Below are 15,910 nucleotides of genomic sequence, written 5' to 3'. Positions count from 1 at the left end.
CTGTCATGCTCAAAAAAAACAAACAATTATTTTGTTGGAAAATACAAGTATTTCCCTACCTCCAGTATCAGTCCCCACCCCACTACCTAGCATCTCTCTTCTTGATTTGTTATTATTCTGGTTACTGCTACAGTATTCCATTCATGTTTTCCTTTTAGCATGTACTGCAGCGTGTTTTCCAGATGCAATTACTTATCCCAGATGGGTGCCTAATCTTGTCTCATATGTTACTATCGACTGCTCTACTTAGTCAATTACGTAACAGTATCGGCCGTCTGGAGTCATCTGCCTACCAGAATACGGAGGTTGGTCCCAGTCACACCATATCCAGCTAACAGTTGTGTGAGATGGGAAGTTCACCTTTCCGTACCTCCTGTTTATCCATATGCTGACTTGGGGAATTATCCTTCTGATCCATCGTCCAGTGTCTGATGTTTCCCACTGTGCCTGCCATTGTTCAAGCATTTGTCTTTTAGCTTCAGTTCTAGGTATCCTACAGTTAACTTGTCGGAGCATCAGAACAAAAGCCTGACAGGGATTATTCCCACTATGACTTCTACTGCATTTTTTGATACCATTTTATATGCAGACATAATTCTTATCATAGCTCTCCTCTGCAGGGCAGATACCTTATTTAGGTTCTTCTTCTTATCAAAGCCCTCAGCCCACGCCGTGACTGCGTATAAAATAATTGTCATTGCAACTGACAAAATCAGTCTCCTTTTCGATGAATATGGACCCCCTGTGAATGGTTATGAGCCTCCTCAACTTAGCAATCACAGGCTGGGTACGCTGTGTTACCCTGTTCAATTGCTCTGAACATAGCCTTTCTTTCTTGTTTAGCTTCAGGAAATTATGATTCAGGTATTACTTCAGAGGATGAATGAGATTATGTATGAGTGTAAATGAAGTGTAGTATTGTACAGTCTCAGTTCTGCCATTCCTGAGATTTGTGGTTAATTGAAACCCAACCACCAAAGAACACTGGTATACTAATCATAGTGAAGAACAAACTGAATTGTTTGGTGTTACTTCACATATCAGTTCTAATGGAAGAGAATCAAACAGTCTATACTGAAAACAAAGTACATTCCTACAAAACCAGGCAAAGAAACTGTTTTTGTAAAACTAAACAATAATTCAGTTTAAAAGAAGGTTCTTATAATGATTTTGTTGCAGTTTTTAATTAATTAAATAACTTAAATTTTTTTTTGTTAAAAATTTTAAAATTTTCTTTAACTTGTTAAAATTACCATAGTAATCATTAAAATTAAACATATTGTTGAAATTAAGATAATAATATGGAAAACATTTTTCATTAATCAAAGATTTAGTAAAGACATAATTTTCATAATGAAATTAGTCAGTATTTGTTTTATTTCAATAATTTCTTATGGTGAAATTTTTAATACTCTTAACATCAAGAGGTAAGTCAATGTTGAATTTTTAAACATATAAATCTTTTTTTAGAAAATCAAATTATTAGGTAATTAGAATAAGTTTTTCATTAATATGCCTGAGATAAATTTTCAAATAAATACTATTGTAATAATCTTAGAATTTGCGAAACTCTATTGCGCTCTGTGTGAACTGCTAAAAAATTTAAAAACCTTATTAAGATAAGGTGTATATATATATATATATATATATATATATAAACAATATGAAAAAAATTTACCTAAATATAAATGCTTGGAAATTATTTCCCCGCAATATTTTAATGAAGTTACTACATGATATGAATTATAAAAAATAAAAATTAAATCTTTGATTAAAAATAAAGACATGTAATATCTATTTCTAACCAAAACTAAAAATAATAGTTACAGTAATTAATTTGGATTCATTGTAGTTAAATTTTATTACGTAAACAAAGATAATGAACTGTTATTAATTATTATTAGTATTGCAAAGAAAAACCTAACAACTATGTATATATGTAAAAAAATACAAGGTACTTTAGCTTCAAACATTTGGTAGCACTTTTTTGTGTAAAAAGCACTTTTGTTAAATCAAAATAATTTAGCGTTAAAATTTTGTTAATGAAATATTAATACATTAGCAACAACATAAAAAGGCATGTATGAACCTAAAAAATGTTTTGAACTGAGGGTAGAATGTTTAAAAAATTACCAGCTTGCATGAAAAAAATACTTAACCGGTTGAAGTACCATCTGAAATATTTATAAGCAGTTATAAATTGTGTTGTGGTATATGAAATTTAATGTTTGTATTTATAATAATCAAATTAATACATATAAAAATATTTTCCAGTGAAAGGCAGTTTTGAATATGTCAAGAACCATCAGACTTTTTACTGTCACCATGTAGAAGTCGTCGTACACAAGGTCTAGTTCATTTCTGTTTCTGTTTCTGTTTCTTCAGCTTCTGAAGTGTGTTTCTATCCATACTGTGTTAAAAGTGGTCAAACGTTTAGTCTGTTTACATCTTATTTTATTTGGATGTGTAAGGATGCTAATAAAAAGTAAGTAGAAGTACTCGTATTAATTAAAATTAAAGTAAAATTGTAATTTTTAGATTTACATACCTCGTTTAATAGAAAAAACATTTTTATACGTTCTGAAATTAATTTTAATAATTTTTTTAGCATTAACTGCTCTAAACCTATAATGGAATTAAAATGTAAATTAATAGATTAAATTTCACAAAAACCTAATCGAAAGTAATTGTTTATACAGTAAAACTATCATATAAATACAAATTACATAAGGCATAATTAATGACAAACTGTGATATATAAAAATGTTTTGAATATTTTAAGTAATCAAAATAAGTGAATCTTTAATATGAGTGCTATTTTTTAACACTTCAACATTTACAAATGTTCATTATTATTCCTGAATTGATAATAAATAATTCTGATTAAATTAGTTTGCTTAATCTACTCCAAGCAGATGAAAAGGTTAAATCTGAAATAGGTTTATATATTTTTCAGTGAAATCGAGTTAGTTTATAAGGCTTTTGACAATTAGTTATAAGAGGGGGCTACAAATGGTCTAGATTATTTCCAAAATACTCTGCATTTTTTTTACATATAAGAAAGGCTTTCGATTCTGTCGATCACAGACTCCTAAAAAAATGCTAGTTTCAGAGAAATCTGTGGAGACTGGTTTGCTAGCTTTTTGTCAGGCAGGACCCAGCAAATTAGAGGTGGCAATTTTTTGAGTAACAAATTCTGCATCATCTGTGATGTTCCTCAGGCCTCTACGCTTTCAGCAGAGCTCTTTTTAGTATACATTAAAGATTTATGTGGAGGTGTTCAAAACTGTGCTATCACACATTTGCGGATGACACAGCTTTAAGCTACAGGGCAAACGATAAAAATGAACTTTGTAAGATGATCCATGACGATCTCCAGAGGCTTAGCGTGTGTTTTGAGTACAACTCTTTGCAGCTGAATACAGAAAAGATTAAGTTATAATCGGTTTTGAAAATTAAAATAAAATTAAAATTTGGAGGAACCATTGGCTCTACAAATGCATATAAATAGTTGTAAAGCTTGTAATTGGATCATTGAAACTGATGACATGAAATATTTGGGAATACCCGCCGATTCTGGAGTTAAATGGACAGCTCATATAGAAAAATCAAAGAAAGAGCTTGTATATGCTTGACGAAGATATACCTATAATTTATAAGGTCTTAAAAATCTTTTTTATCAAAATTGGAAAAAGCAACAAAATTACTGTTGGCGGGTTTACAACCTACCCAAGTCCAAGTAAAGAGATATTTGTAGGTTTTACCTTTACATAGCTCCTCGACATTACAACACTATACCTGATGGAATAAAGAATTTTACTTTTACAAAATTTAAATGTTATTAAAAGATGGCTTATAGGAAAAGATAATCTCAAATGTTTATTTCTTTAAGCTGACATTATGTCTTTTCTATACAGATATATATTCTTCTTTTTTATTTTTTGAAAATCCTAATACTTTTTGAACACAATAACCGCTGTGTTAATTGATATAATATTATAAGTTGAATAAATTAAATTGACACCAAAACGCAGTTGAAGAATCAATTTATTAAACCTTCAAATGTACTTTCGCAAACAACTCGTATCAAAAGTTAATGACATTATGGCGATGTTATGATTAAATGAACAAATGAAAATATATATAATTTTTTGAATAATAACCATAAAAATCAGCAGCATATGAGTTATGTGAATAGTTGTAATTTACTGGGGCTTTAATCAAAATATCTTCTTCAAAAGATACTTGTTGGATGATCATTTTATGCGTTGAATTTAAAATGTAGTATTTTTCTAAGAAGTTTATTTTTATGTTACCGTATGTTTCTAAAATTTCTAAGTCGGTATAGTATGATTATATTGTAGCAGATGCTCAGCTATATAACGGTGGACCTGGAGGTTAAACAGAAAAAAAAAGAGGGACAGCTTTATCCCACCGGATTGATCTAGTAGTGATCACGTCTTTCCCAAATCAGCTGATTTGGAATTTGAGAATTCCAGCATTCAAGTTCTTGTAAAGGCAGGTAGATAGTGGATCTTTGGTGGTTGGGAATCAATTAACCATACTATTCAGGAATTGTTGTACTGAGACGGTACAAGACTACACTTCATTTACACTCATCATACATATCATCCTCATTCATCCTCTGAAGTAATACCTGAACGGCAATTCCCAGAGGCTAAACAGGAAAAAGAAAAAAAGATGGTCATCTGTATTAGAATTGCCTCTCTTCTGAAATATATTAGTAACTTATTATTATTCTGCTGTAATATTGCAAAGCCATTGGAAACTGCTATTTGTTTTATTTTTGAGTTTATCTGGGTTATTATTGTTTGTGTATTGCAACAGCCTAAAAATTAAATTTTTATAAGAGCCAATTTTTTTGATCATGGATGATTAAATTCCTCATGTATAGAGGTGTGATTTATGGTTGATTTCCTCTTAACGACTTTTTCTTTAATGTTTCAATTTATTTCAATTTCAATGCCCGAAAAGTGTATTTTCCTGTTAATTTCCACTTCAAACTTGAATTTTAAGTCTCTGTTATAGTTAAGTATATTTAAAATAATCATATGTTGTCATTTTTCATTGGATTATATATGATCAATATATCGTCCACATCTAATCCAGATTAATATTTGATACTTGTTCGAAATATCAGTAATTACGATGTTTTTAAAATATTGTAAAAAAATTTGAGACGTGATTGCAGATATAGTTGATCCCATTCATGGGCAACCCTTTTGTTTTAAGCAAAAATTAATTTTTTACTTTATACTTTATACTTTTTATTTACAAACATTGAAACAAATAAAATTTGTTTCAGCATTTTAGAGTGTTAAAATGCTGTAAACTTCTATTGTATTCAATTCTTATGTTAACAAGGTTTATTGGCATATGTTGGGTGTTAATTCTTGAGTAAGTAATAATTATAAGTATTATTTCACTTATTTTGTCATAGACAGCACAGTGCCTTTATATGATATAATTTTTTTTATTCATTTATTGCAATTAAAATGATGTGATTGTAACTCCCACACTTATTTTTTTCTCAGGAGTACCTAATGTCTCTTCCTCTTTAAAAGAAACTGTAACAATCAATTGTGTCGAACCTAGATATAGGAACTCTAATAATAAGAAACTTTAGAATAAGTAACTTTTACTAGTTTTTAAGTACAATTAACAAGGAGAAATAATCAATAAATAAATAAAATTTTTCCAGGGAACTGTTTATGGAAGAAGTGGGTAAATATTAGAGACAACTGAATAAAATACCATAAGAAATAACTGACTAAAATAACTGGTTTTGGTGCAACTAAACAACACAAAAATTTGTATTACGAGGAAACTACAGTTTATAAGAAAACTGTCGGCTTATCGATCAACTACATCAAGTATTCCTGATGATACAGGTATGTAGTAAGGATTATTTTCATTATAAGTGCTTAGTTTAAATATAATGTGTTAAATTAGGCTGACCATATATAATGGAATTAAATACTTGTCTGTGTTTTGGGAATGTGTGTCCTAGATACTGATTTTTCCTGTTGGAATTTATTTACTGTAAATTATTAATCGTTTAATTATTATTAATAGTTCTAATAAATTGGTAATACTAGTTAAATTCCAATAGGATAGATATTTCATTTTATAAACATTATTATACTGTACCAGCAGAATGTAACCGGGCTATTAAGCTGATAGATAATGAAAATGATTGTATTTCTTCCTTGGGACGACTAATCCAATCTCAGCGTAAAAGGCCAATCCAATATTTAATTATTTTTTTGTTGATTTTGGAAAAAATGAAACAGCTACTGTATTAATTACATCTTACTTATAGAGTACATGTTTTTTCTTTGACTACATTAGAAATGTAGTTAAATTATAAGCTAAGATTTTTCTTTAGTTAATTTTTGTACTGTACCTGCTTGAGGCATGCTTATCAAGCCGTACAAAGCAATAGTCTTTTATAACAGTTATTTTATAATTTTCTGTTATAGATCAGTCTACAGTAAATTATGATGTCGCTGTTAGTCCGTAGAAAGAAACAATGGATTGAAAAAAGAGGAAGAGAATATCTTGTGAATTAGGCAAGAAAATGATGGCCAGAATCGATTCCTCACTAGACCAGGGCCAAAGCAGAATAATCAATTTCTTTAATGGAATTGTGCACCAACAGTGGATACATTATTGGAACCAGATATAGTAAAAATCTGGTTAAATCTCTCCGAAATACACTATTCAATCTCTACAAAAACTTTCGTTCCTTGGCCACAGTATATCCTATTGCATCCTACAGCATCATACCGTCACCAAACTGTGGGAAATTCATCAACATAAAGTACATGGAGAAATAAAGAGCATTTTACAGCCAGCCTTACAGTGCTACACACATTTCACAACACTACACAGAATTTTTATCGAATTGATGATCAAATTGATACATCAATCAATTTTTTTCCAATACAACAAAATGGTTGACACATTTATCAAGCTACGTAAAGTAGTTAGCGCCACCTAACGGGTTTATAACAAACATGCGGAAAAGATGACTCAGCGCAAGCAGTTGCTGGTACTTTAAGAGATTCTTGATTGCATTGCTATAGAGGTTTGTTCCATTAGACTGTTTTGTTTTTTTTTACTGTTTTCAATATTTGAGTTTATTTTAATTTTTTATTATTATGTGTTTATTCTTTTGACTTATTTCTTTTTGCTTATATTTTTAATTAAATTGTAGATATATTTTTATAATTTAACATCATTGGAAGAATAGAAAATAATTCTTGTATAATTATATTGTAAGAAGAATGACTTTTCGTTATTTTATTTTGTTTCTTTTTTCCCCTGCTCAAATACATACAATCATCAATGCTACCTGCAATAAATACAATAAATACCGCAGGTAAAGAAACATCATTGTTCCAACTTGCACCATCATAATGAACCACGTTTATAACTTGCCCCATATACACTTTTTGACTTTATATTTAGAGTAAATCAATAAGGCCTCAAAAATATTTTCACATGCTTTAGATACAGTGCTACAGCATACCTACTTTTCAATAAAACTGATTAGTTTTTGAGATTTTCAAGCGACAGAATTTTATACAGTCTACAAAAAAACATAATAAGGAACCACAATTTAAATGAATTGTATTTTCGTACTCCTCATACCTCAAAACGTAAAGAAAATTTACTCCCTCTGTGCAACAGAAAATAATACTGTACTTTTGTTTGAAAAGTCAGTAAAAATGAACAGTAATGATAGTTTAAGTATTTATTATTCATTAATGCATTTTCCTATATTTTTATATTTGTCTAATGATGTTTTAATTCAACACGATAAATGTGCCGCTTCTATTAAAGTACAGATCGATCAATATCTCTCAAAGCACCTATTATGAAAATGATCATTAACAAAAAGTTTCATACATAATGAAACAAGTCAATGCGCAGAGCACAACGAATGGTGCACAAGCGTAGTACAATTAATTCCATCACTTGCGTCAGTCCACTTCTATTATCAAAGCTATCTGTTTGCTATTGGAATACATAAAGTTTCTATTTATACATAAAGTTGCTTTATATATAAAGTTTAAAAAGTTGGATTACTAGTCATCAAAATATAGAAATACGAATATTATGTAGATTAATAAACCCATTCCAAATATTTATTATTTTTAGATCCAAACTCCAAAATTGAATAGCAGCAAAAATATTTCCTTGTAAGTTGTACATCTGTGTATACCCACTAAGGTCAAACACAACATATCTGGATGAATATGAAATGTCCGACTAAAATTAATATTTCTGAATGTCATCTTGCTTGGTGGCACGTCCCTTGTGTCATAGCTGTTTGCATCCACTTCTGTCCCAAACTTTCTCCTTTCTCTCCTTGTAGTTTCTAAAATGAACCATTTTGAGATAAGAAAATTGAAAAAATCTTCTTTTAAAGAGTTAAGAACTCGTAATGTAAAATTTTCATGAATTCAAACCCCAATATCTGAAATCAATTCAAATGAAATTCCCTTCCACATGGTAGTTAGAAGTGAAAATTTTAATGACATCAGTTTCTTATATGGAGAAATCACTCAGTCTAGTAAGACCCAAGTTAATAATTAAAATAGATGCCAATTACAAACTAACAGGATCTATTCCCTCCCACTTTAACTGTCTCGACGTCTTGAGTTAAAAAAACAATTTGAAATGATAATACATTATTATTCAATACTGTGAATCAAATAAGAAGAAATAATAAAAATAAACCAATAGGGCAATATTGCTTCAAATTATAATTTAAATATATCTATAAAAACATTATATTATTTTTTAAATTTACAAAATCATTTCTACTATTAAAAAAAAGCGTAAAGATTCTTGGTAAATCTAATGTAAATAACGTTTAAAATTACATTTTGAAATGGATTGAATTTAACTAATTCAAATTGTTTAATTTAATTTAAGAAATAAATCTTTTTTTAAAGTTTCAGTTTTATTTTTAAGTTAATTTTTACAAATAGAATATCAATTATTATTCTAGAGTTGGAGAAGTAAATAAGATTGTAAAATTGCCCCTTCTACAATTTGCTCTTAATGATATATTAAAGTAACAGAAATATTTTGAGACTAGTAAACCCCTTCACCAAATACATTTCATTAAGCGGGATGGTTTTAGAATTGGGATTAGAAATGGTTACCACAGGCTAACCACCAATTAATCAGTAATAATATCCAATTCTATTAAGAAGACTTGTTTTGTCCATACATTTACTTTACACTTTTTCTGTCTTCTGTCAACCAAGTAGTTGGCAATATTTTTGAAAGAGTAAAAGTGTTTTTTTTACATTTTACTATTACTGGATTTTTTTTTAAATTGAAATATACATTATTAAAACATAAATTATTTTTTAATAGAAAAATTGAACTGAATTGTAATCTGTAATTTTTTTAAATTTGAATTTTATTTTTTTAATTTCATAATATGATATTTACATTGAATAACTTAAGCTATCATAATATTTGCAGATGGAATTGATGTATTATTGAACGATCACTCATTGCGGTTAATTGGAAAACAGAATGTTATAGTAAAAAAAAAAAATAATAATTTAATCTTACCAAAGAAAATAATATTTGAAAAAAAATACATTTTAAGGTAAAACTTTATTACATATTAAACTAATAAAATTAATCAATTAACATAGAAGTAGAATTTACGAAGAATAAGTGAAATGTAGTAATGAAAGAAATGGAGACACCCTTTTCAAAGAAGCAAAAGAATAATAATAAGATGATTATGCAACAATGCATTATACATCAGGTTCATGTAATATTTTTATGGTATACATATTTAAAATCGCTTTACAAAATTAATATATAAATAAAATTAATTTCAATTTTTTAAATATAAATATATATTTTACTTTTCAGATTTTATGGCAAATGTTAACCAATATTAGTCACGTTAATGACAATGATATGCTATGGATGTTAAAACTACCGTGTTAGAATAAAAGGTAAGCAAGATCAGTATATTTCAGCAGGTACTGGACTATCTTCAAATTATAGAAACCTTTTTAGTGTACTTGATTGTTAGATCAATCATAACTAGCAAATTAAAGAAAATTTTTTGTAACAATTACATTACGCAATGAGCCTATAATGATAGCCATTAATGCTTTGTAACTCTTGCGAAGTTTGACACTCGTTTGGGATAGTACTTTCAAATTAACCTCTTCTAGCTAACTACTAAATTGGATAAAAATCAATACAAAAAAAACAAGATACATTAAACAGTACTTGCTTCTTTAAAGGAGTATGTTTGTATTGTTTGAACACCTGTACAAAAGGTAAGCTGCCTTGTCACAATAAGTTTCAGAAACTGTTTACAATGTTTTTTCTGAAAGTTTGTTCTTTCCTGTGAGTTTGCGTGACATCTACTGTGATAAGGTTGCCTAGTTGTGGAGTAATGTGTCCTATCGATGTGGAGATGCTTGCCGCCTAATGCAGGGGTCATTTTGAATCTATTAATTTTGATGATTAGTCATAATAGCAATCGACAGAAAATGAGTGGTCATAGATCACAAGTTTTGAAATGTTAGCGGTAGGGGAAAACTAAAAACACAGCAGAACCTGTCGCTTTATACGATATTTTATTTTCCTGATATGATCCCTGTATGCATACATTTCAGTCATCCCTCGTAATAGTAATAAAAATTTAGAATATATTGCAATCTTCTAGAAGTTTTCTCAAATAACAGGAAAATATTTGCAATTAATGCATCATTTAAATACATTATTATAAACCGATTATAATATATTATATTAATATATCTTTAATTAACTGAAGATAGTTACTGTAGACTAGAGAAGATGGCAGTCATAAATATCAAAGGTAATCAACAAACAGAACTTACATTGTTTTAAAACTAACAAAATATTTTGTTAGGCTGCTCTGATTGCATTTAATACAATGTAACAATGCGCACTTAATACTGTGACTGGTAATGCACTTAATATTTGTGCAATATGCACTTAATAGTGTGACTGATAAATAGGTAAAAGCGGCACTATTAGAGCAATGTTTAACTTGAGTTACCTTTCAGATGGCCGATAAACTGATCTGAAATCCTATCTTTGAGTGTAATAAAAAATTTAATCTTCTTAGATTTATTTATCTAATATGTTTATTCCTTTAAAATCAGTTAAATGGATGATATGCCTCTTATACAGCTTTAACTATACTTGGTGTTAAACAACATTTTAGCGTTGTCAGAAAAAGATTAGGAAAGTAATCTTAGCAGTTTTCAGTAGTCACAATGGATTTTTATTTATTGGTTTTTCAACTTGAAGTAAATATAAAATTCATATTAGTCACAATACTCTGTAGAAATTTTTGATGTTTCCAAATTTTTGACAAAACTTTTTGTGAATAATGAATTATTTTCACTATAAAATATTTTATAACAATTTTCTAATATTTTTAATATTGTTTAAAAAATATTGGAAAATGCAATTTTTCCAGATATTATCTTTCTTTATATATGTACATTGTCTTTTTCTAAAAATTATAATTAAATATTTGCCAAATTTTCTAACAATATTCATATTTCTAGGAACAAGTAAAATATTCACGTTCCCTTTTGACATACCAGAAGGCGGAGGTAGATTTCACCGGTGCTAAGTAGGAAATAAAAAGATTTCACCTTAAAGTTAAAAAAAACTTCAAGTTTACTCAATATGCCAATAGTTGCATGTGGAAAAAGTTTCACTTGTTTAGCATATGACAAAGCCCCAACTTCTTACAATTACAGCAATATTTTGGTCATCCCTTGCTATAAGGGTTGGTCATATAAAAAATTTTTTTCAGTCAAAATTTAGATAATGATCACTTTAAACCGATTCAATACTGTGCCTATTAAGGGAGGTATATGATTTTTTTTGTCTTTGAAATCCTATTTTTTCTACCTTCTGGGCCAGTGGTTGGTGATATAAAAAAACTTTACTTAGATAACTTTAAATGAATTCTATATTTTACTTAATAAGAAAGTTGTAGTGAAATTTTATTTTTTGATTATTTTTATATTCTTTATACACTTCTCTACTTTTTTACACACGTTGATAGTTTCACATACCAACAGTCTACTAATATAATGAAGTACACAGGAAATATCACCGTTTACCGTTATCCGAATGCATATTATATATTATCATCTATATCAATAATATATCAAAAACAAGAATTATACAAAAAAAATAATCACTCAAAAAATAAGTCATACTCCAGAAATATTGTAACATCTTTATTTGTAACAGAATTTTAATTGTAATATCTCTTGGTATTTGATTGATCTAAAATTGAAGAATTCAATTTTGTTAGGTAACTATTTGTCTGTAGTCCATTATAATTATTACAGTTTTAACGGTTACAAATTGAATATGGAAATAGAACATCTTTGATACACCACATCCAAAAAAACAGTAAAAACATAAAAAATACAGTATCAAGATATCATAACTTCACAATAAGTGATGTTTTTCAGCATCAGGGGTTACCCGACCATAACACTGATAATGTCTACACCTAGGTTGGTTCTAACCCTCCACAGAGCTAGTGTCACCAAACTAATTTTTTTTAAATACTAAATGTTATACCAGTCTAGTTTATTTTTTCATGTTATAATATTTTTCATGTTATAATATTTCATGTTATAACGAATATCTCAAAAGTTTGAAAAGCTGTGGGTACACAATCTTCTATTTCCCCATTGAACCAACTACATCATCTTGAAATGTTTAAAAAAAAAATTTACGTAAATAGTTACATAGTTAAAAAGGAATCGTTACATAACAAAAAAAATTACATAAAAAAAAATTGCTGCCTACAACTCAAACAATATTGAAATAGTTACAAAGAAAATTGAAATAAATTAAAAAAAAAAAAAAAAAAAATTACAAAAAAAAATTGCTGCCTACAATTTAAACAATATTGAAATTGTTACAAAGAAAATTGAAATAAATTTAAAAAAAAAAAAAATAATTACAAAAACATTTGCTGCCTACTTCTGTTATCATATTAAAATAGTTACAAAGAAAATTTACGTAAATGATTACAAATATTTGATAAAGAGAAAACTACAGTCACAAGAAATCATTACATAACTTAAAAAAAAATTACCTTGCTTCCTACAACTTATAGAATACTGAAATAGTTACAAAGAAAATTGAAATAAAGTAAAATTAATAAAGAAATAACTACATTCAAAAAAAATCGTTTTATATATATATATATATATATATATATAAAAAAAAAATACAAAAAAAAAATTGCTGCCTACAACTTAAAACACTATTGAAATAGTTACAAAGAAAATTGAAATAAATTTAAAAAATAATAATAAAATTACAAAAACATTTGCTGCCTACTTCTGTTATCATATTAAAATAGTTACAAAGAAAATTTACGTAAATGATTATAAATATTTGATAAAGAGAAAACTACAGTCACAAGAAATCATTACATAACTTAAAAAAAAAATTACCTTGCTTCCTACAACTTATAGAATACTGAAATAGTTACAAAGAAAATTGAAATATAGTAAAATTAATAAAGAAATAACTACATTCAAAATAAATCGTTTTATATATATATAAAAAAAAAAAATACAAAAAAAAAATTGCTGCCTACAACTTAAAACACTATTGAAATAGTTACAAAGAAAATTGAAATAAATTTAAAAAAAATAATAATAAAATTACAAAAACATTTGCTGCCTACTTCTGTTATCATATTAAAATAGTTACAAAGAAAATTTACGTAAATGATTACAAATATTTGATAAAGAGAAAACTACAGTCAAAGAAATAGTTAAATAACTTTAAAAAAAATTTCCTAACAAAAAAAAATTTGCTGCCTACAACATACATCATATTGAAATAGTTACAAAGAAAATAGACATAAGCGATTGCAAAAAATTGAAAAAGAAAGTTACATAAAAAAAATTGATACCTACTACTACTGTCATCAGTTACAAAGAAAATTTATATAAATGATTAAAAATATTTTGAAAAAAAATACACTCAAAAGAAATTGTTACATAACAAAAAAAAAATTACCTAACAAAAGAAAATTGCTGCTAAAACTTACTTCATATTGAAATAGTTACAAAGAAAATTGACATAAACGATAAATTTGATATAAAATTTAGATAAAATTGAAAGATAACTTTCAAAAGAAATAGTTACATAAAAAAAAAAAAGCTCTTATTACTGTCATCAAAAAAATACATCAAGAAAAATACAGTCATATGAAATCGTTACATAAATAAAAAAAAAAAATTACGTAACAAAAAAAAATTTCTGCTTACAACATACATCATATTGAAATAGATACAAAGAAAATTGACATAAATGATAAAAAATTTAAAAAGAAATACTACAGTCGAATGTAACAAAATAAAAAAATAAATAAATAAATACACCTGTCAAAAAAAAATCTTTACATTAAAAAAAAAAGATTACAAGAAATCATTAAAAAAAAAATAATAATTACAAGAAAAAACTACCATCGAAAGAAATTTTACAGTTGAATGTAACAAAAAAAAAAATTACATAAAAACAATTGCTGCCTACTACTTTCATCATATTAACATTTTACAAAGAAAATTAAAAAATATTATCTAAACAAATATTTCAAAAGTTTGCTAACTGTGGGTACGCCATCTTGTATTTCGTGCTTGAACCAACTACTTTATATTGAAATTGTTACATACTTAACAAAAAAAAAAATTGTTATATATTTATAAAAAAATACACACATGCTCACATTCACATTGTTTTTTATTATTTATTATAATATTTCTTAATATTATTGTTACACCATAAATAACACAAAGAAGTTCTCTCAACATAGACATAAAGATCAACGAAGGTTCAATCTTAGTAAGTATAACTATTACTTTTTATTAAATAATACTACCTTTTTTGATTCGTTTTTACATCTCCAAACTTCCATACTGTTTTATTTGTTAAATTCTTACTTATTTTAAGAGGATATTTCATTATGTTTTTCTAACATCACTCCTTTTCATCCATTAGTCTTCTTACTTGAAATCACAAGTTCAAGGTTGTACAGACTATATGCTAATTGCCAGGGATGCACTGGTGCCAGAATTACATTCTGGTGTTATTTATTTAAACATTAAGTATTCATTGTTATCTAAAGGTACTTCCTTTAATGGTGTGTGACAAAAGGCACACCTGTTGCTTGGACGTATCTTCAATAACGAGCAAGTCCTGTGTCAGTGACACATTTCTTTACGTTTAGCAGAACAATTCATTTCAGTACCAATTCATTTGCAAAGGTTAGTGACTATATGATTTTGATACTCTATATAATTTGATACAAACTTGGACAATTTTAATGAATACAACATGTAATCCTGTTGTTGCTTACAGAATAAATATATGTGTATATATATATATATATCTGCTTACTGGTAAGGTATGAAATGAGCAAAACATTTACAATTAATAGTATATTAACATAAATTAATACCGCACAGTTTAGCTGGCACTATTCCGCCAAGGATAAACCACCTCCATAATGTGGTCTTATAAAGAAAATCCTAGGATTGGTCTGCAGTAGTCTTCCTCTGACAGCCAGTTCTATTATTCTATCATGTGCTAATTTTTGTGTTTCCATACACATTTTACACCCAACATACTATATGATTTGTTCAATATTCCCTAGTCTTGATCTTCCTCTTGTATTGTTTCCTTCAACTATGCCCTGTATTATGGTGTGCAACAAACTGTTATGCCGTAGTACATGTCCTATCTGCGTATCTTGCCTTTTCTTTGATAAGTTTCATAATCAGGCCACCTTCGTATCTATATCACGTTTTGT

At 27.6% G+C, this 15,910-nt stretch overlaps 1 long non-coding RNA gene across 9 annotated transcripts in view; it reads left to right on the top strand.

Annotated features, from left to right (window-relative positions):
• Positions 1-15,910, top strand: part of LOC142317371 (uncharacterized) — a 37,269-nt gene that overhangs the window by 6,327 nt on the left and 15,032 nt on the right. For 3 of the 9 annotated variants that reach the window (XR_012754732.1, XR_012754752.1, XR_012754753.1), the window contains exons 2-6: positions 2,275-2,485; positions 5,723-5,912; positions 6,504-7,111; positions 9,529-9,658; positions 9,934-10,019. This is a non-coding gene — a long non-coding RNA (uncharacterized LOC142317371). Of the gene's footprint in view, positions 1-2,274; positions 2,486-5,722; positions 5,913-6,503; positions 7,112-9,528; positions 9,659-9,933; positions 13,247-15,910 lie in introns of those variants that run through there. The other 6 variants (XR_012754727.1, XR_012754759.1, XR_012754748.1 and 3 more) reach the window with 5 other exon arrangements.

This window comes from Lycorma delicatula, chromosome 1 (assembly GCF_047948215.1).
Source record: "Lycorma delicatula isolate Av1 chromosome 1, ASM4794821v1, whole genome shotgun sequence".
Taxonomy (NCBI): Eukaryota; Metazoa; Arthropoda; class Insecta; order Hemiptera; family Fulgoridae; genus Lycorma; species Lycorma delicatula.
The sequence above is the reverse complement of the archived record's forward strand: the minus strand, read 5'-3'. Positions and strand labels throughout refer to the sequence as shown.